A 20,491-nucleotide genomic window follows, 5' to 3' on the forward strand; every position below is an offset into this window, starting at 1 on the left:
AAGTTTTCTCACCTTCCGCCTAATTATCGTAGTACTTGCCGTGGATCCTGATGCAGTTTGGAATTCCTGTGTGGTGTTCAGGATAATTGTCTGCCTATTATACATTACGACCTCTTAAACTGTCGCCGGACTCTAACAGTGAACAGACGAGGCCGACCTGCATTCTTTTGTGCTGTACGTGTCCCCTCACGTTTACACTTCACTATCACATCGGAAACAGTGGACATAGGGATGTTTAGGACTGTGGAAATCTCGCGTACAAACGTATGGCACAAGTGACACCCAGTCACCTGATCACGTTCGAAGTCCGTGAGTCCGACGAAGCGCCCCATTCTGCTCTCTCACGACGTCTAATGACTACTGAGGTCGCTGATATGGAGTACCTGGCAGTAGGTGGCAGCAAAACGCACCTTGTAACGCCGGAAATGCATATCCTCCTATTTCCATCTATTGTAATATAATTTTTTTCCTTATTTTTGTTACCTGAAGATATGACATTTCTGTGTCTTTATATATTGTAATTGTTTTAGTATATATATATATATATATATATATATATATATATATATATATATATATATATATCGATGGATAATTGGTTTCTATTGTAAATATTACACTCCTGGAAAAGGAAAAAAGAACACATTGACACCGGTGTGTCAGACCCACCATACTTGCTCCGGACACTGCGAGAGGGCTGTACAAGCAATGATCACACGCACGGCACAGCGGACACACCAGGAACCGCGGTGTTGGCCGTCGAATGGCGCTAGCTGCACAGCATTTGTGCACCGCCGCCGTTAGTGTCAGCCAGTTTGCCGTGGCATACGGAGCTCCATCGCAGTCTTTAACACTGGTAGCATGCCGCGACAGCGTGGACGTGAACCGTATGTGCAGTTGACGGACTTTGAGCGAGGGCGTATAGTGGGCATGCGGGAGGCCGGGTGGACGTACCGCCGAATTGCTCAACACGTGGGGCGTGAGGTCTCCACAGTACATCGATGTTGTCGCCAGTGGTCGGCGGAAGGTGCACGTGCCCGTCGACCTGGGACCGGACCGCAGCGACGCACGGATGCACGCCAAGACCGTAGGATCCTACGCAGTGCCGTAGGAGACCGCACCGCCACTTCCCAGCAAATTAGGGACACTGTTGCTCCTGGGGTATCGGCGAGGACCATTCGCAACCGTCTCCATGAAGCTGGGCTACGGTCCCGCACACCGTTACCGTCTTCCGCTCACGCCCCAACATCGTGCAGCCCGCCTCCAGTGGTGTCGCGACAGGCGTGAATGGAGGGACGAATGGAGACGTGTCGTCTTCAGCGATGAGAGTCGCTTCTGCCTTGGTGCCAATGATGGTCGTATGCGTGTTTGGCGCCGTGCAGGTGAGCGCCACAATCAGGACTGCATACGACCGAGGCACACAGGGCCAACACCCGGCATCATGGTGTGGGGAGCGATCTCCTACACTGGCCGTACACCACTGGTGATCGTCGAGGGGACACTGAATAGTGCACGGTACATCCAAACCGTCATCGAACCCATCGTTCTACCATTCCTAGACCGGCAAGGGAACTTGCTGTTCCAACAGGACAATGCACGTCCGCATGTATCCCGTGCCACCCAACGTGCTCTAGAAGGTGTAAGTCAACTACCCTGGCCAGCAAGATCTCCGGATCTGTCCCCCATTGAGCATGTTTGGGGCTGGATGAAGCGTCGTCTCACGCGGTCTGCACGTCCAGCACGAACGCTGGTCCAACTGAGGCGCCAGGTGGAAATGGCATGGCAAGTCGTTCCACAGGACTACATCCAGCATCTCTACGATCGTCTCCATGGGAGAATAGCAGCCTGCATTGCTGCGAAAGGTGGATATACACTGTACTAGTGCCGACATTGTGCATGCTCTGTTGCCTGTGTCTATGTGCCTGTGGTTCTGTCAGTGTGATCATGTGATGCATCTGACCCCAGGAATGTGTCAATAAAGTTTCCCCTTCCTGGGACAATGAATTCACGGTGTTCTTATTTTAATTTCCAGGAGTGTATTTCTATTTTTACGCTGGGTCTGGCCTCGGGAAAACTATGCTATCGAACGATTACATCGATATGTCGTGTGGAGAACCAAAGTGTTAGGATCTTCGGTAGTGTTGACTCTGCCGCGTGGAGCGCGGGCAGTGAGAGTCTGGCTGGAGTAGGGCGGTGAAGCAGGTGTGTTGTGTGACGCTCCCGCGAGTTGCCGCGCTTCCGGGGTTTGGCAGCATGTAATTGCGCTCGACTTGCTACGATAGTTTCTGGCACGGTGTCACGGACGGGAAGCATTAGCTGGCGCACATCAAGAGCCCGTTTCGCCTGGTGACCGTGTCGAGAAGGAGGCGCGCCAACATCCAGCTTCTGCAACAGCGACGGCCGACAATGAGTGACTGTCGCCACCTCTTCGATCGACGGCTTCAAACCTTCAATCAACCAACAAGGAAGACTGGAAGCACGTAACGTTTTAGAACTATATGGCAGACCTCAGCTTTTCAAACTGTTCCATTAGCAAAATACAGCAACTTAGCATGAACCTTTGTTGCTCATTGTCCCAATTGCATTACCAAACAGGGTCCCTTCCTTTTCCGAAATGAACTCGAGTGACGTTGAAATTCAAACGCCAGCATTAAAGAAATATTCGATTTCACTGCTTTAATTTCAAAGTTCAGTTAAGGTATTCATATCTGGCTACAATATTTAGATTACACAAGCACAAATTAAGAGTGCGAGATTTGTTACCATATCTTAGCTTACCTGTGACTGCAGCTCAGCTTGGTATGTACTAAATTTTATTATTGTTAATTGTTCAAAATCATTTAATTCAAGTTCAAAGTTAAATCTCTTATTTCTAAATTGCGTAGATTCAAGTAGCTTTTGAAATGATTGTTGAGGTGGCCCAAGACTAACCTTATTTAATTTAATTTCGTAGTGCTTCTGAAACAAAGTTCACTATTAATTTCAGTCACTAAATTAACTTTCAATTTTCCGGTTTTATTAATTCTTTTGCTAAATTAAGTCAGAGTGTAGCGAAATTTATTACTTCTGACAAACATTCAGTTTTCACACAACACATGTCAACCTTCAGTTGCCACGCTTTTAGTGCTAATTATATGTGCAATAACCTTTCTTTTTCAGTTATTATAGTAGTTGTCCATAGGACTGGCGATCGTAATTTTCCCCAAATCTCAAATATCTAATTAACGCCAGTTAATTGTTAATGTAACGACCGCACATTTACTTTCTTTATTAACTTAAACACCTTTTTAAAATTAATTTCCACCAGTTTCATTTGCATTTTTCCTTTCATCTGGATTTAAACCCTTTCCTCCCTCTTTACCAACAGATTAACTTCGGTGACGATTGCTTTTCCCAAATTTCCATTAGGTTCACGCGGTTTAATTTTTACTGTCATTAAGGTCGATAAGTGAGGGGGAGGTTACAACCTAATATGAAAAACGTATGTTTTTGGGTGTGTCCGGATACCTTTGTTCACATCCGACGCTTTCTACTAGATCATTTACACAGGGTGGTCCATTGATAGTGATCGGGCCAAATATCTCACGAAATAAGCATCAAACGAAAAAACTACAAAGAACGAAACTTGTCTAGCTTGAAGGGGAAAATCACATGGCGCTATGGTTAGCCCGCTAGATGGCGCTGCCATAGGACAAACGGATATGAACTGCGTTTTTTAAAATAGGAACCCCCATTTTTTTATTACATATAAGTGTAATACGTAAAGAAATATGAATGTTTTAGTTGGACCACTTTTTTCGCTTTGTGATAGATGGCGCTGTAATAGTCACAAACATATGGCTCACAATTTTAAACGAACATTTGGCAACAGGTAGATTTTTTAAATTAAAATACAGAACTTAGGTACGTTTGAACATTTTATTTCTGTTGTTCCAATGCGATACATGTACCTTTGTGAACTTATCATTTCTGAGAACGCATACTGTTACAGCGTGATTACCTGTAAATACCACATTAATGCAATAAATGCTCAAAATTATGTCCGTCATCCTCAATGCATTCGGCAATACGTGTAACGACATTCCTCGCAACAGCGAGTAGTTCTGCTTCCGTAATGTTCGCACATGCATTGACAATGCGCTGGCGCATTTTGTCAGGCGTTGTCAGTGGATCACGATAGCAAATATCCTTCAACTTTACCCACAGAAAGAAATCCGGGGACGTCAGATTCGGTGAACGTGCGGGCCATGGTATGGTGCTTCGACGACCAATCCACCTGTCACGAAATGTGCTATTCAATACCGCTTTAACCGCACACGAGCTATGTGCCGGACATCCATCATGTTGGAAGTACATCGTCATTCTGTCATGCAGTGAAACATCTTGTAGTAACATCGGTAGAACATTACGTAGGAAATTAGCATACATTGCACCATTTAGATTGCCATCGAGAAAATGGGGGCCAATTATCCTTCCTCCCATAATGCCACACCATACATTAACCCGCCAAGGTCGCTGATGTTCCACTTGTCGCAGCCATCGTGGATTTTCTGTTGCCCAGTAGTGCATATTATGCCGGTTTACGTTACCGCTGTTGCTGAATGACGCTTCGTCACTAAATAGAACGCGTGCAAAAAATCTGTCATCGTCCACTAATTTCTCTTGTGCCCAGTGGCAGAACTGTTCACGACGTTCAAAGTCATTACCATGCAATCCCTGGTGCATAGAAAAAAGATAAGGGTGCAATCGATGTTGATGTAGCATTCTCAACACCAACGTTTTTGAGATCCCCGATTCTCGCGCAATTTATCTGCTACTGATGTGCGGATTCGCTGCGACAGCAGCTAAAACACCTACCTGGGCATCATCATTTGTTGCATGTCGTGGTTGACCTTTCACATGTGGCTCAACACTTCCTGTTTCCTTAAATAACGTAACTACCCGGCGAACGGTCCTGACACTTGGATGATGTCGTCCAGCAGCATACATTGCACACGCCCGTTGGGCATATTGATCACAATAGCCATACATCAACACGATATCGACCTTTTCCTCAATTGGTGAACGGTCCATTTTAACACGGGTAATGTATCACGGAGCAAATACCGTCCGCACTGGCGGAATGTTAAGTGAAACCACATACTTATACGTTTGTGACTATTACAGCGCCATCTATCACGTAGTGAAAAAAGTGGTTCAACTAAAACATTCATATTTTTTTACGTACTACATGGATATGTAATAAAAAATGTGGGATCCTATTTTTAAAAAACGCAGTTGATATTTGTTTGATCTATGGCAGCACCATGTAGCAGTCCAACCATAGCGCCATCTGATTTCCCCCTTAAATCTCGTAAGTAGGCTGTTTAGGTTTTTATATTGGTAACGCCACGTAGCGCTCTGTATGAAAATCACTGGCTGTGCTGTGTGCAGTCTGTGGCCAGTTTGCATTGTTGTCAGCCATTGTAGCGTTGGGCAGCTGGATGTGAACAGCGCATAGCGTTGCGCAGTTGGAGGTGAGCCGCCAGCAGTGGTGGTTGTGGGGAGAGAGATGGCGGAGTTTTGAAATTTGTAACACTGGATGTCATGAACTACTATATATACTATGACTGTCAAGGTAAATACATTGTTTGTTCTCTATTAACATCTTTCAATTGTTAACTATGCCTATCAGTAGTTAGTGCCTTCTGTAGTTTGAATCTTTTATTTAGCTGGCAGTAGTGGCGCTCGCTGTATTGCAGTAGCTTGAGTAACGAAGATTTTTGTGAGGTAAGTGATTTGTGAAAGGTACAGGTTAATGTTAGTCAGGGCCATTCCTTTGTAGGGATTTCTGAAAGTCAGATTGCGTTGCGCTAAAAATATTGTGTGTCACTATTTCTTGTAGTTTGTGTAATTAGTGTAGATTTTGTTTATTGCTAGCGCGTAAATGTAGAGAGAATCTCCTTTGTAGTTGCAGTCTGTCATTGTTGTACAGTAAAACAGGTGTGGCACGCATGTAAATTTGCACCAAGTATTTCGCAGCTGCGCTTGCAATTAACTAGATATTATTTTCAGTGCTATGTTAATGTGTTCTCTTATTTTTGCTTTTGTGTTTTTCTGTGTTGTCGTGTGAAATATTGTGACAATAACGGCGTGTGAAAAACGTAATACTAGGCTCCAAAGTAAACTGAGAAATAACAGTGAAGACGAAAGCAGTGTGTTAGCGCCACCATGTAATGAATTAACAAATATTCAAAATAGTAATTTGGTAACTGTGCATAGGGAAATGGAGCGGGCGTCAAATAATGGTGTAGGCAGTGAAACAATTAGTGAACAGGGAAGCATTATCGATCGATCGGTCGGCAACAGCTCGCCTCAGGATTCCGAAATGACAGGACACAATCTTGCAAATACTGTAGATTCAGGTTTTGCGTCCTCACCGTTTTCTCAAATAAATCAAGACACATTTTCTGCTTTTCAAAATGCGAATATTGCCGGTTCAAATGCACTGCCGAATAGCACTGAGGAACATGTTTCAGACACCAGTGCACTGTTATTACAGTTAATGCAACAAATGGGACAAAGGCTACAAAAGTTAGACACAACGCTTGAACAAAATCAGAAACAAATGGGACAAAATCTTCTAAAGTTAGACACAATGGAACAAAATCTTCGGAAGTTAGACACCACACTTGAACAAACACGTGAAGATTTAACTACTGAGTTACATAAAACTGAATCGAAATGTCAAAAAGTCTGTAATGACGTAAAAACACAAATTTTGTGAACATTTTCAACCTATTTTTTCGCGGCATGAAAATGCATTACAGAATCACGAAGCAGCCATAAAAGAACTGCAAACCATTGTTCATGAAAATCATAAGACCTTGTGGGCTAAAATTGACTCAGTTGCATCTACCGATTCGGTTACGCAACTTGCAAAAATTCAGCAAGACTTAAAGGACACAGTAGATTCGATTTCAACACAAATGGACACTCTGAAACTTGGTTCAGAAAAACACACTGAGGAAATGTGTTCACTATCGGAGAAAGTAGCCGAACTTTCGGATCAGGTCACTAACTTATCTACAAAGGTAGATGATGATCTGAATGACACAAGACCTGTAGCCTTCACTGACACAGAAGAGTATGAACAAATTAGAAAATTCAAACAAAATCAAAATCAAATCAATACACAGTACAAAAGAGAAATCCGGGAAGTACAAGATCAGTTGACGCAGGTAATACAAGAATTACATATTTCAGAGGACACTCGCGCTCCAGTACAGGAAGAGGGACATAGAAATACGGAACAACCACAAAATAATAACACAGGACACTTCGGAAATTATGGAAGAAATTGGCGAGGCGCATTGGATTTTGAGATGGAACCGCCGAAACGAAGTAACAATGAGCGATGTGCGACTCGCCGACACAATGATTTCGACTATAAGCTGTTCATTACTACACGTAAATTCAAAACATTTAAGAATTCTGACAACGACATTCATCCACAAGCTTGGTTTCATCAATTTTCTCATTGTTTTCCTTTCCAACTGGTCATAGGAGCACAGGTTAGAATTTATGTGTGGCTACTTGGAGAATGAACCAGCAGTAAGAATGCGATCGGTCATTCACGATTGCCACAGTGAAGGAGAAATTTATCATGCCTTCCTCTCAGCATATTGGTCTCAAGCTACACAAGACCGAGTAAAACATAGCATCATGATGATGAAACACTTTGAACAATCTGAATTTTCCAGTCTTGTCAAATATTTTGAAGACATGTTGCATAAAAATCAATATCTTTCGAACCCATACAGCCCCTCAGAACTCATCCACATATGCTTAATCAAACTGCCTGAACATTTATGACATATTATTTTAGCAGGACGTTGCAAAGACGACATTGAAGCTTTTCAGGGACTGTTACAAGAACTGGAAATTGACACAGACAATTGACGAACGCGAAAACAGGAGTACAACAATTATAGGTCACATCTATCACAATTCCGCGATGACAGAAATAATAAATGGACATGACAAGGCTATTCTTACAACGTAAATCGTGACCAAAACAGACACCACCCGTATGACAACCGTTGGCAGAGTAGTAATAATTACAGGGAAAGATCACCTCTCTGCGGTAATGACTATCACAGAGACAATCAGAGAAACAGACAATATGGGAACCAAAATAATTATTATCAAGGGAGACAGAATAACTTTAGACGCAACGGTCCAGTGCGCAGTTACGACTCAGGTAGAAATTCTCCACCATGTGACCGACAAGAAAGAAACTATGGAATCTACCGACATGACGACAGACGATATGATCGTAACGACAGACCTGAACTGCATCAGAACTGGCGGGATTTAAACAGGGCAGGGCCCTCTCGTCACGGTGAATTTGTAGAAGTTAGGTCTCCAAATCCCAATAACGACGCACGCCAACAAAGAAACAGACAATGACTCGCACCGCAGGCAGCCACTTGCGACCGCTGGCTCAGGGAAAAATAACATTGACGCTAACCTTGAGCAAAATTCCAGTATTCTTTACCGACGTATACCACATGATAATTGCGTTAAAGTTGAAACTCTGCGTACTAGGAAGAGCAAAGGGCTACACCACATTTCACATGTGAAACCGTTTATTGATAGATAATCTGCTTTTTAACTTTGTCTTTGACATAAAACGTTTCACTTCACGTTACTAGTATGCTTTAGAAACTGTTACCATGCAACAATGTTTGAAGTTAAATATCCAGTCAAGAACCAAGAGAACTTATTTAAACAGAAATTACGAATGGATTGTTATTGCAAACGGACGACACAGTGTTATTGTGTGTGTACATTCTTGCTTGTTAGTTGCACGATTACGTAACTACTATAAGGCTCACATACTTAGAACATATACTGGTACTGCTAATGAGATTCTAATGCAACATTTTGGTTTACTTGAAAATACATTCTGGATTTAAAGTACTTTCTGTGAGATACCAGATGAGACAGTGGTTAGTTTATGTGACAGCTACACGATTTTATCACGACACTACTAATGAGTGACAATTTACAATGTTGCTTTTGCGGTGTTTCTGTTTTATATCTGCATAGTTTTTCTGTATTATTCTGGAAAGTAAAACATGTTTTAGTAGTAACTTTTGTGGTATAGCTACAATGAGACAGCCTTTTCCGTAGCACAACAATACGTTACAGCACAGTAATTTCTTCATCACAACAATAAGCGTAATAACTAAGCCTTAGTTTAGCATCTGAGCTCAGTAGATTTAAGTTAGCTTAAGAGGGGTAGACCATATAAGAAACTGACTATGGAGAATAGGTAAAGAATGCATTGCGAAGTTATATGAAAAATATTTGGGCCAAAATGACTATTGTACAATCAGAAATAATTATTTTGAAAGAAATATGAATAGAATACAGGAAGGAGGTATAGATAGGACTTTTTGGGAATAATGATGAATGAAGGTAGATCTCCAAGAAGCAAAGAAAGTTTTGTTTGCAAAATACTGCAATAAAACAGAACCTGTCCTTTCCTTGTGTTATCCCACTATGTGTTTATGTACCCTTGTTTATTTATCTTTTTCCTGTCTTTATGTGTTTAGCTGATGAGAGCTATATTGTAGAATTTTTCTGATAATATGGTATTTTCTTTGTAAAGATGTTTAGACATTATTTATTCTGTTTTGTTTTAATGCTCATGTGTGAAGTTGATGTTTCGAAAGTTATTCTGATCTTTTATGTATGTACTCATGTCATAATTCCTGTAACACTGATGTATATGTTATTTCGATTCTTTTGCAAAGCCTGTACTACAAATGTTATCTGTATTGTTATGTTCTTTAATGATGTATTTTGTACCTTTATAATTGTATTCTATTGTTATAAAATTGTAATTGACACCAGTTCATCATATTATTAACTTGTAAGTTCCATTTCACTGCACACATTTCTGTTGGTCATAGTATATGGACAATATATGAGAAGTAGGGACTGTTAGTGCTTACACGTGTGTTAATAATTCAGCAAGGGACTGGATAACAGCATTGCTGGTTCTAAGGGAAATTCCAAAAACTTTGTGAGTGCCCAAGTGGTGGTTATGGACTTGCTATATTGTCCGCAAGACTCTTCGATGGTGATTGTGCACCTGCACAGTCGCAGCAGATGGCTGCTGGCCATCTCTACAAGGACTACAGTGGGTCTGCACCTTTGCTGACTCACCAGTACCGTAATCTCTACCAGGACTGCAGTGGGTCTGCTCTGTGATGACCTACCTACCAATATTCTTCCAAACGTCGAATGACTCTGCTGTGGGTTTGCTCTGTTGTGGCCCATTACCTGTCAGCATGTCAAGAGTCAACACTGTCTTTCTGTTGGAAGGACAACACTACTTCTTCAAGACTGCATGGAAATCCACTACTTCCGTGTGCATTGTCTTTTACTGCTCAGACTTTCAGAAAAGAAACGGAAATTTTACTGTGATGGATGATCAGGAGTGTCTTTATGGACTGTGAGAAAATTTTAGCTTTTGACCAACATTGTATCAATAAGTGTGTGCATTTGATTTCTTTGTTATTGTAATTATGAAAAATTTTATCAAATCATTATTGGCCACTGCCCAAAACAATTTGTAAAATTTTTTGTGGGGAGCATGGGGGCTATGTAAGTAGGCTGTTTAGGTTTTTATATTGGTAACGCCACGTAGCGCTCTGTATGAAAATCACTGGCTGTGCTGTGTGCAGTCTGTGGCCAGTTTGCATTGTTGTCAGCCATTGTAGTGTTGGGCAGCTGGATGTGAACAGCGCGTAGCGTTGCGCAGTTGGAGGTGAGCCGCCAGCAGTGGTGGATGTGGGGAGAGAGATGGCGAAGTTTTGAAATTTGTAACACTGGATGTCATGAACTACTATATATACTATGACTGTTAAGGTAAATACATTGTTTGTTCTCTATTAACATCTTTCAATTGCTAACTATGCCTATCAGTAGTTAGTGCCTCCTGTAGTTTGAATCTTTTATTTAGCTGGCAGTAGTGGCGCTCGCTGTATTGCAGTAGCTTGAGTAACGAAGATTTTTGTGAGGTAAGTGATTTGTGAAAGGTACAGGTTAATGTTAGTCAGGGCCATTCCTTTGTAGGGATTTCTAAAAGCCAGATTGCGTTGCGCTAAAAATATTGTGTGTCACTTTAGTGAAGGTTAGAGTACGTTCAGTTTTGCTCAGCTGTTTGAAAAGCAAATAGTGTAAGAGGTTTATCAGCACAGTAATTCTAAAATTGTTCTAAGGGGACGTTTCAATCTAGACGAGTTTCTTTCTTTGTAGTTTTTTTTCGTTTGACGCTTATTTCGTGAAATATTTGGCCCGGTCACTATCAATGGACCACCCTGTGTAAAAGATCTAGTAGAAAGCGTCGGATGCTCTTTAAGGCTGTTCGTAGATGACGTGAATGTCTGTAACAAAGTGGCAACGCCAGAAGACAGTAACGATATGCAGAATGACCTCCAGAGGTTGATAAATGGTGCAGGATCTTGCAGTCGGAAATGACCGTAAATAAACGTAACATATTGCGCCTACATAGGTAAAGAAATCCACTATTCTGCAGCTACACTATTAAAGTACTGGAAGCAGTATCTACTTCAAAATATCTGGGAGCAAATATGCAGAGTGACCTTAAGTGGAATCACCACATAAGACAAATAGAAGGAATGGCAGATTCCAGACTCAGATTCATAGGAAGAATCTTAAGGAAATGTAACTCAACCACGAAAGTAGTGGCTTATAAGGCTCTTGTTCACCCGATTATTGAGTATTGTTCACTTATCTGGGATTCTTACCAGGTAAAAGTGACAGGAGAGAGAGAGAAAAAAGATCCAACGAAGAGCGGCGCGTGCCGTGACGGAATCGTTTAGCCGGCGCAAGAGCGTTACATAGATTCTCAACAAACTCCATTGGACGGTATTACAAGAGATGTTGCGCATCACAGAGAAATTTACTGTTGAATTTTCGTGGGAGCACACTCCGGAAAGAGTAGGACTACATATTAATTCCCCCCACAAACGTGTCGCATAATGATCACGAGGAGAAAATACTAGAAATTAGAACCAATAGAGAGGCTTATCGGCAACCATTCTAGGCACGCGCTATTCACGAGTGGAACAGTGTTGGAGGGCTCAGTACTGGTACATACGTACCCTCCGCTACACACCATCAGGCGTCTTGCGGAGTATGATGTACCTGTGGGGTTAGGTTAGGTTAGGTTAGTGTATTTTAACGTCCCGTCGACAACGCGGTCATTAGAGACGGAGCACAAGCTCGGGTTAGGGAAGGATGGGGAAGGAAATCGGCCGTGCCCTTTCATAGGAACCATACCGGCATTTGCCTGAAAAGATTTAGGGAAATCACGGAAAACCTAAATCGGGATGATGTACCTGTGGATGTAGACGAAAACCCCCTGCATTTTTATCAAGTACAATTCTCTGATTCAGTTACGGTAATCAGAGCTAAATAAAGTGATGAGCAGTTAGCATCAGCTTATTATTGGAAGGAGGCACGACAGAGGGCTTGCAGTCTTTCGGTGGTACACTTCATGCCAGTCTGATATTTTTTGCATCCCATCGTGATGGTATTGCAATTCTAACGGCTGAAAATGTATGTATATGTAAACTTTATTCTCCTTATGGTCTGAAGAACTGCTAAATTAGTAAAAGTACACAACCTGATCAAAAGTATACGGACAGCCTTATGTACTGCGCTGCTGATTAGTACACGTCACGAGGGACATTTTCGCCAGTGTAAAATGAGGCGGGGACAACAGTGTTCATGAGTGAGGAAGCAGCAACAACAGAATCTGTCAGTCAGGTCCGACCTGAACCCAATGGAACACTTTTGGGATGAGTTAGAATGTGGACTTCGCTCCAGACCCCAGAGTCCATCACCACCTTGTAACTCTTGAGGAGGATTAGGCTGCCTTTCTCCCACAGACATTCAGACACAATTGAAAGTGTTTATAGCATAACTGAACCCCCCCAAAAGGTGGATGGTAGACACACCCATATTAATGTCCACTAATAGAGAAAAAAATGGCTCTGAGCACTATGGGACTTAACTTCTGACGTCATCAGTCCCCTAGAACTTAGAACTACTTAAGCCTAACTAATCTAAGGACATCACACACATCCATGCCCAAGGCAGGATTCGAACCTGCGACCGTAGCGGTCGCGCGGGTCCAGACTTTAGCGCCTAGAACCCCTCGGCCACTCCGGCCGGCCTCCACTAATAGATATCCACATATTCGTCGCATAGTATATGTGAGATACAGGGTGGCAATTATTGAGCTATATGAAATAAAATGGTCATAACTTCCGAAAAGTTTGCGTTGGGATATTCAAACTACACGGTTGGCCGTGGGGCATGATGGGAATTATTATGGTTTCGCTTTAGCGACGAAGTCCACTTTCATTTGGATGGTTTCGTCAACAAGCAAAATTGGCGCATTTGAGGGACTGAGAATACACATTTCAAGACTGAGAAGTCTCTTCACCATGAATGGGTGACTGTGTGGTGTGCAGTGTCCAGTCACGGAATAATAAGTGCCATATTTGTTGATGGCATACTGTCTACCAAATGGTACGTGTAGTTTTTGGAAGATGATTTCATCCCCACTATCCAAAGTGACCCCGATTTCGACAAGATGTGGTTCATGTAAGGCGGGGCTGGACCCCATCCAACCAGGAGAGTGATGTCCTCGAGGAGCACTCTGGCGATAAGATTCTGGCTCTGGGGTAGCCGAAGGCCACTGGCATGGGTCCCAATTGGCCGCCGTATTCTCCGGATCTGAACACATCGGACTCTTTTTTTGCGGGGCTATATAAAAGACAAGTTGTACAGCAATAACTCCACAACCACTGCTGAGCTGAGAACAGCCATTCGCGAGGTCATCGACACCATCGATATTCCAATACTTCAACGAGTCACGCAGAATGTTGCTGTTCGTCTGCGCCATATGACCGCCAATGATGGGAGACATATCAAACATGTCATAACCTGAATCCTAATATCTGTAGTGACGTTTACATGTTGAATAACGTGTGTTGCATGCCGTAGTTTGTAACTAACGTTTTTTTCATATAGTTTAATAACTGTTACCCTGTACGCATGCTGTATAAAGTGTGGTGTCACCGCCAGACACCACACTTGCTAGATGGTAGCCTTTAAATCGGCCTCGGTCCGTTAGTATACGTCGGACCCGCGTGTCGCCACTATCAGTGATTGCAGACCGAGCGCCGCCACACGGCAGGTCTAGTCTAGAGAGACTCCGTAGCACTCACCCCCTTTGTACAGCCGACTTTGCTAGCGATGGTTCACTGACTACATACGTTCTCATTTGCAGAGACGATAGTTTAGCATAGCCTTCAGCTACGTCATTTGCTACGACCTAGCAAGGCGCCATATTCAATTACTACGTCTTCTGAACAGATACTTTGTGACTCATGTACCGTCAAGAACGACGTTCATCATTAATGGATTAAAGTTAAGTGTCAAACTAATTATGTCCGCTTTCTGAACTCTCATTCCTTGTCATGTTCCAGACCTCACATCAGTATAGTTCTTCCCTCCCCACGCCAGCCTGCGTGAGCTAAAACGCGTGCATTTCGGCCTCCAGTTGTAACACGGTGTTGGCTCTTCTGCCAACAAAACATAAAGTACACATAGATTAGTCTGTACCCAGTGGTGTGTATGGTAAATTTGTTTCCCTGCCTCTTAAGACATTGCCTCAGCTCGGGTCTTCCTTTAGCAGGGGGAGAGACCGCTGTTAGTCTGCGATCTGGAAGATGATAATTCTCACGAGGGCTGGCGGCACGGGGGACGGCACTTCATTTATGAAACAGCGCCGCCCCCGCCCCCCACCCCGGGCGACCGTGTACACATTGTCCGACACGTCCACTCGACAACAATACCGGCCTTGTGTACAAGCGTGTTCATATTTTTTCTCCCACCCCTGCGAGCAGCGATTCCCAGCGCGCCTGTTCCGACTGGCCCGTTGTAAACCCCACCCCGGTCGCACCCCTCCATAGTTGTCCCCCCCACCTCTCTCTCCCATTCTCTCCCCTCCCCCTCCCCCTCCCCCCCCCCTTCATGGCCCTTACATAACCTGTGAGCTCTCACACCCCTGTTGGCGGCACATCCGCATTTCCAAATAGATGATGTTTTGTTGTTGTTAGCTAACAAGATAGGGGCAGCCGGGCGGCGAGGGTTTTGTGACGGTTCGGTGGAAAATAGGGAGGGGTGATGCGCGGGGGAGTGACGGGGGTGGTGCGGGCAGCGAGAGGGGTGGAGAGTGTGGCGCGGGGAGCGACCGGTTTAATCTTTCAAATTACCAGCCAGCCGGCGAAAATAATTCCACAAATTATTTTGCTGACGAGCGCGCTGAACAGTGCCGAGGGGTGCGGGGTGAGGGGCGAGGGGGGTGGTGCTGGCGAACGGTGTCGAGCGTCGAGGGGGGGAGGGGGGGAGTTGGAGGTTGGCGAGCCAGGGGGGAGGAGGGAGGGGGGGGCATAAACGCGCAGATTGAAACTCGAGTGCGAATGCTGTGCCTCGCGCGGAGGGCCAACAGTTCGCCATAGCTCGATTTTTTATTTTTGCGTGTAGTTTCCGAAGCTCCAGGGGAATGTTGTCACATTTTCATGTATATTTGTCCCTGGCTTCATAAGAGCATACTGATTGCTTTTCATCTTTAGTGTGTGCTAATATCTGCTTTTAGAACTTAAATTATAAATGACTGTAAAAATGTAATCAACCTCCTATTCTTCGATAATATTAAGTATTAGACAGTTTATACAATGACGACAGAAATTCCGCAACACCAACAACGAGTAGCGCTACGTAAACAGAAGTCGGTGGTGGTGTTTCTACATCTGAAAAAAACACTCCGTGTTCAGGCAACAAGTGGCCCATCGGGACCATCCGACCGCCATATCATCCTCAGATGAGGATGCAGATAGCAGGGGCGCGTGGTCAGCACACCGCTCTCCCGGTCGTTATGACGGTTTTCTGTGACCGGAGCCTCTACTTTTCGGTCGAGTAGCTCCTCAGCTGGCATCACGAGCCTGAGTGCACCCCGAAAAATGGCAACAGAGCATGGCGGCCCGGACGGTCACCCATCCCAATGCGGGCCACGCTCAACAGCGCTTAACTTCGCTGATCACAGCACGACTGTGGGGATGTAAATTAGGTTCGCTTTAAACACACACTGTGACGGTCTTGAGCTTTAGTTACCTTTGAAATTGGACGTGGTGAGTTGATGTTAGTCAAGATTGCCTTTAGGGAAGCAAAGACGCCATTATCAGCACCCAACGAGGTCGTGTATAGAGCTATGAGAAGGTGGATGTTCCTTCTGCGATACTGCAGAAAGACTTGGCAGGAGTGTGTCCACTGTACATGACTGCTGTCACGGCTGTGGTCACGGCAGGTGCAGTCGCAAGGAGACCGGCAGCGTGGCGCTACGGAGGCGGACGACAGTCCTCTTTGGCGCATCATACTGCATGTGCAATTTGAGTAGTTGTTGGCACCACAGTGACACGACGAGGTCTTACGAGGGCAGTTCAATAAGTAATGCAACACATTTTTTTTCTGAAACAGGGGTTGTTTTATTCAGCATTGATATACACCAGGTTATTCCCCAATCTTTTAGCTACACAACACTATTTTTCAACGTAATCTCCATTCAATGCTACGGCCTTACGCCACCTTGAAATGAGGGCCTGTATGCCTGTACGGTACCATTCCACTGGTCGATGTCGGAGCCAACGTCGTACTGCATCAATAACTTCTTCATCATCCGCGTAGTGCCTCCCACGGATTGCGTCCTTCATTGGGCCAAACATATGGAAATCCGACGGTGCGAAATCGGGGCTGTAGGGTGCATGAGGAAGAACAGTCCACTGAAGTTTTGTGAGCTCCTCTCGGGTGTGAAGACTTGTGTGAGGTCTTGCGTTGTCATGAAGAAGGAGAAGTTCGTTCAGATTTTTGTGCCTACGAACACGCTGAAGTCGTTTCTTCAATTTCTGAAGAGTAGCACAATGCACTTCAGAGTTGATCGTTTGACCATGGGGAAGGACATCGAACAGAATAACCCCTTCAGCGTCCCAGAAGACTGTAACCATGACTTTACCGGCTGAGGGTATGGCTTTAAACTTTTTCTTGGTAGGGGAGTGGGTGTGGCGCCACTCCATTGATTGCCGTTTTGTTTCAGGTTCGAAGTGATGAACCCATGTTTCATCGCCTGTAACAATCTTTGACAAGAAATTGTCACCCTCAGCCACATGACGAGCAAGCAATTCCGCCCAGATGGTTCTTCTTTGCTCTTTATGGTGTTCGGTTAGACAAGGAGGGACCCAGCGGGAACAAACCTTCGAATATCCCAACTGGTGAACAATTGTGAGAGCACTACCAACAGAGATGTCAAGTTGAGCACTGAGTTGTTTGATGGTGATCCGTCGATCATCTCGAACGAGTGTGTTCGCACGCTACGCCATTGCAGGAGTCACAGCTGTGCACGGCCGGCCCGCACGCGGGAGATCGGACAGTCTTGCTTGACCTTGCGGCGATGATGACACAGGCTTTGCCCAACGACTCACCGTGCTTTTGTCCACTGCCAGATCACCGTAGACATTCTGCAAGCGCCTATGAATATCTGAGATGCCCTGGTTTTCCGCCAAAAGAAACTCGATCACTACCCGTTGTTTGCAACGCACATCCGTTACAGACGCCATTTTAACAGCTCCGTACAGCGCTGCCACCTGTCGGAAGTCAATGAAACTATACGAGACGAAGCGGGAATGTTTGAAAATATTCCACAAGAAATTTCCGTTTTTTTCAACCAAAATTGGCCGAGAAAAAAAATGTGTTGCGTTACTTATTGAACTGCCCTCGTACAAATCGGTTACGTCGAGGACAGCTCCGAGCCACACGTCCTGTAGCGTACCGTCCACTAACCCCAAAGCGACTAGTGCGATGTCAAGCGATAGCTCTTTGGAGGGCTGGGTGGCCTGTTGTGTTTTCTGATGGAAGCTGGTTCTGCCTCGGCGCCAGTTCTGGTCGTCTATTGGTTAGGAGGTCAGCTGGCGGCTCGGAACCAGTCTTTGTGCGTGCTAGCCGCACTGGTCCTATACCTCGAGTTATGCCCTGGGGCGCGATTTCGTATGACTGCAGGAGCAGTCCCGTGATTATTCCGCGCAGCCTGACTGCAAATTTGTACTTCAGTCTGGTGATTCCACCTGTTGTGCTGCCATTCAAGAACTGCATTCCAGGCGGTGTTTTCCAACAGGATATCGCTCTCCCACGTACCGCTGTTATAACCCAACATGCTCTACAGACTGTCGACATGCTGCCTCGGTCTGCTCCATCACCAAATCCGTCTCTATTCCAGCACATATGTAACATCATCGGACGACAACTCCGGCGTCATCCACAAAAAGCATTAACTGTCCCTGTAATGATCGACCAAGTTCAACAGGGATGGAACTCCAGCCAACAAACTGACATCCAGCTGACATCCAGCACCTGTACAACACAATGCATGGACTTGTGCATGCTTCCATTCGACATTCTGGAGGTTACACCAGTTATTATTGTACCAGTACTTCACATTTTCAGTGGTTTAACTCGCGCCTGCGTTAGCTGTTATTTTGCAGTGTTAATCACTTTAATACGTACCTAGACAAATCTATTTCAGAAATTACATTACTGTAAATTTATTATCTTTGGGTTTGAAATTTTGTTCCTGTCAATCTATATGCAGGACTTAAAGCACTGGTCTTGTACCAAATGAACTATACATGAATTATAGTTTTAAGGAAAGTCAGATGTAGGAAATTATTATACAGGTTTGAAGCATTCGTCCTGTTACAAGTAAATTGGGGAAGCTGCCACGAATAACCAAAGAGACTCTTTATTACACGAAAAGCATTGCTCCAATTTCCTGAACATAGTTTTCAAGCTACAGAACGTAAAAACTGCAGGGTCTTAGCAATAATATCTAAAAGTTGTGATCGGGCTGATTGTAAAGGTCTGTTCAAAACACCGACGAGCCGTCCGCTGTGGCCGAGCGGTTCTAGGCGCGACAGTCCTGAACCGCGCGACTGCTACGGTCGCAGGTTCGAATCCTGCCTCGGACATGGATGTGTGTGATGTCCTTAGGTTAGTTAGGTTTAAGTAGTTCTGATGACCTCAGATGTTAAGTCCCATGGTGCTCAGAGCCATTTGAACCACTTGAACAGCGAGGATTTCAGCCACACTTGGTGAGCACCTGTCTGCCTCCGTTGCTGGGTGGCCAGCACCTCTCACTGCCATTCAACTCTTCCCAATAAGAACCCGTGCGAGATTCTCTTGTCTGTGTTACCACAGACGGAACACGTTGTCTCCATTTGTTCTGCTGCAACACTACTTGTAAGGAACGTAGCTATATTTTGGCACACCACAAGAAGACACAGACCTGTCATCTTGAAGCGATGTCGTCCCGGAACGGAGCTGGCACCTGGACACTGTTGCTTTTGCTGTCGTTTTGCCCGTTCGATTTTCCAGCGATAACGAGAGGGGAAACCCTGTGACTCGCGGAAATGGGATTCAAAACACCAATTCGTTCCAATATGTTGTGTTCGGAAGCATTTTTATTGCAAATGGTGTGAGGTACTGGACGTACTCGTTAATACTTCGAGTGGGCATTGTTCTTAAGTGTAATGTGCACTTGGAAATCCTTTGCCAGTCCCAGTGTGCCATCGAACAAAGGTCCATATAGTACCTTTAAACAACTGATCATTACTTAATACGGCAAGTTTATTACTGATTAAATGCAGGTTGTTTTGAATTTCGGAATCAAACAAATGAAATGCATCCATACCAGAAATTCTGAGGTTAGAATTACTGTGAACAGAACTAATGTAGTCGTACTCTTACGTACATTTTGCTGCAACGTGCCCGTTCCGAGAGTAGAGATGCTTCCGCCGTTGTAGGCAGTGAGGTAAGGAAGTGATGTCTGTTGGTTAGGGTGCCCCAGTTGTTCATAAGGAATTTGATTAACTAATGTGACCAAGGCGCCAGTGCGTATCGGAAATGATATGTCTGAATGCAGATCTGTAAACAGGTGAGCAGTTCATAGTTATTGCTCTAAATATGATTGTCATTCTGACGTTCGAAAGTCTGCTTTCATGTGATTTTTGAGTGATGATGAGTTTTGCTGGTCGTCTATTTGAGGAGGATTTATTTGAATGAGTAAAATTTGGCACTACGCGTGTAGCTTTGTGGTGCTTTTCCTTGTGTCTACAGCTCCTGTGAGTATTCCAGGAGGAGCGAGTATTGAATCAGAATATCAGATCATATTGATTTCCACTTTTTGAATTTAAGATATAGTTATATACAACAAGCCGCGACCCAGTGCCTCACATATTTTTCAGGTAATTTATTTCTCGGGTTTATAATATTTCCTCAGCAATTAGAGTTTATA

The sequence above is a fragment of the Schistocerca cancellata genome, chromosome 8, assembly GCF_023864275.1.
Source record: "Schistocerca cancellata isolate TAMUIC-IGC-003103 chromosome 8, iqSchCanc2.1, whole genome shotgun sequence".
Taxonomy (NCBI): domain Eukaryota; kingdom Metazoa; phylum Arthropoda; class Insecta; order Orthoptera; family Acrididae; genus Schistocerca; species Schistocerca cancellata.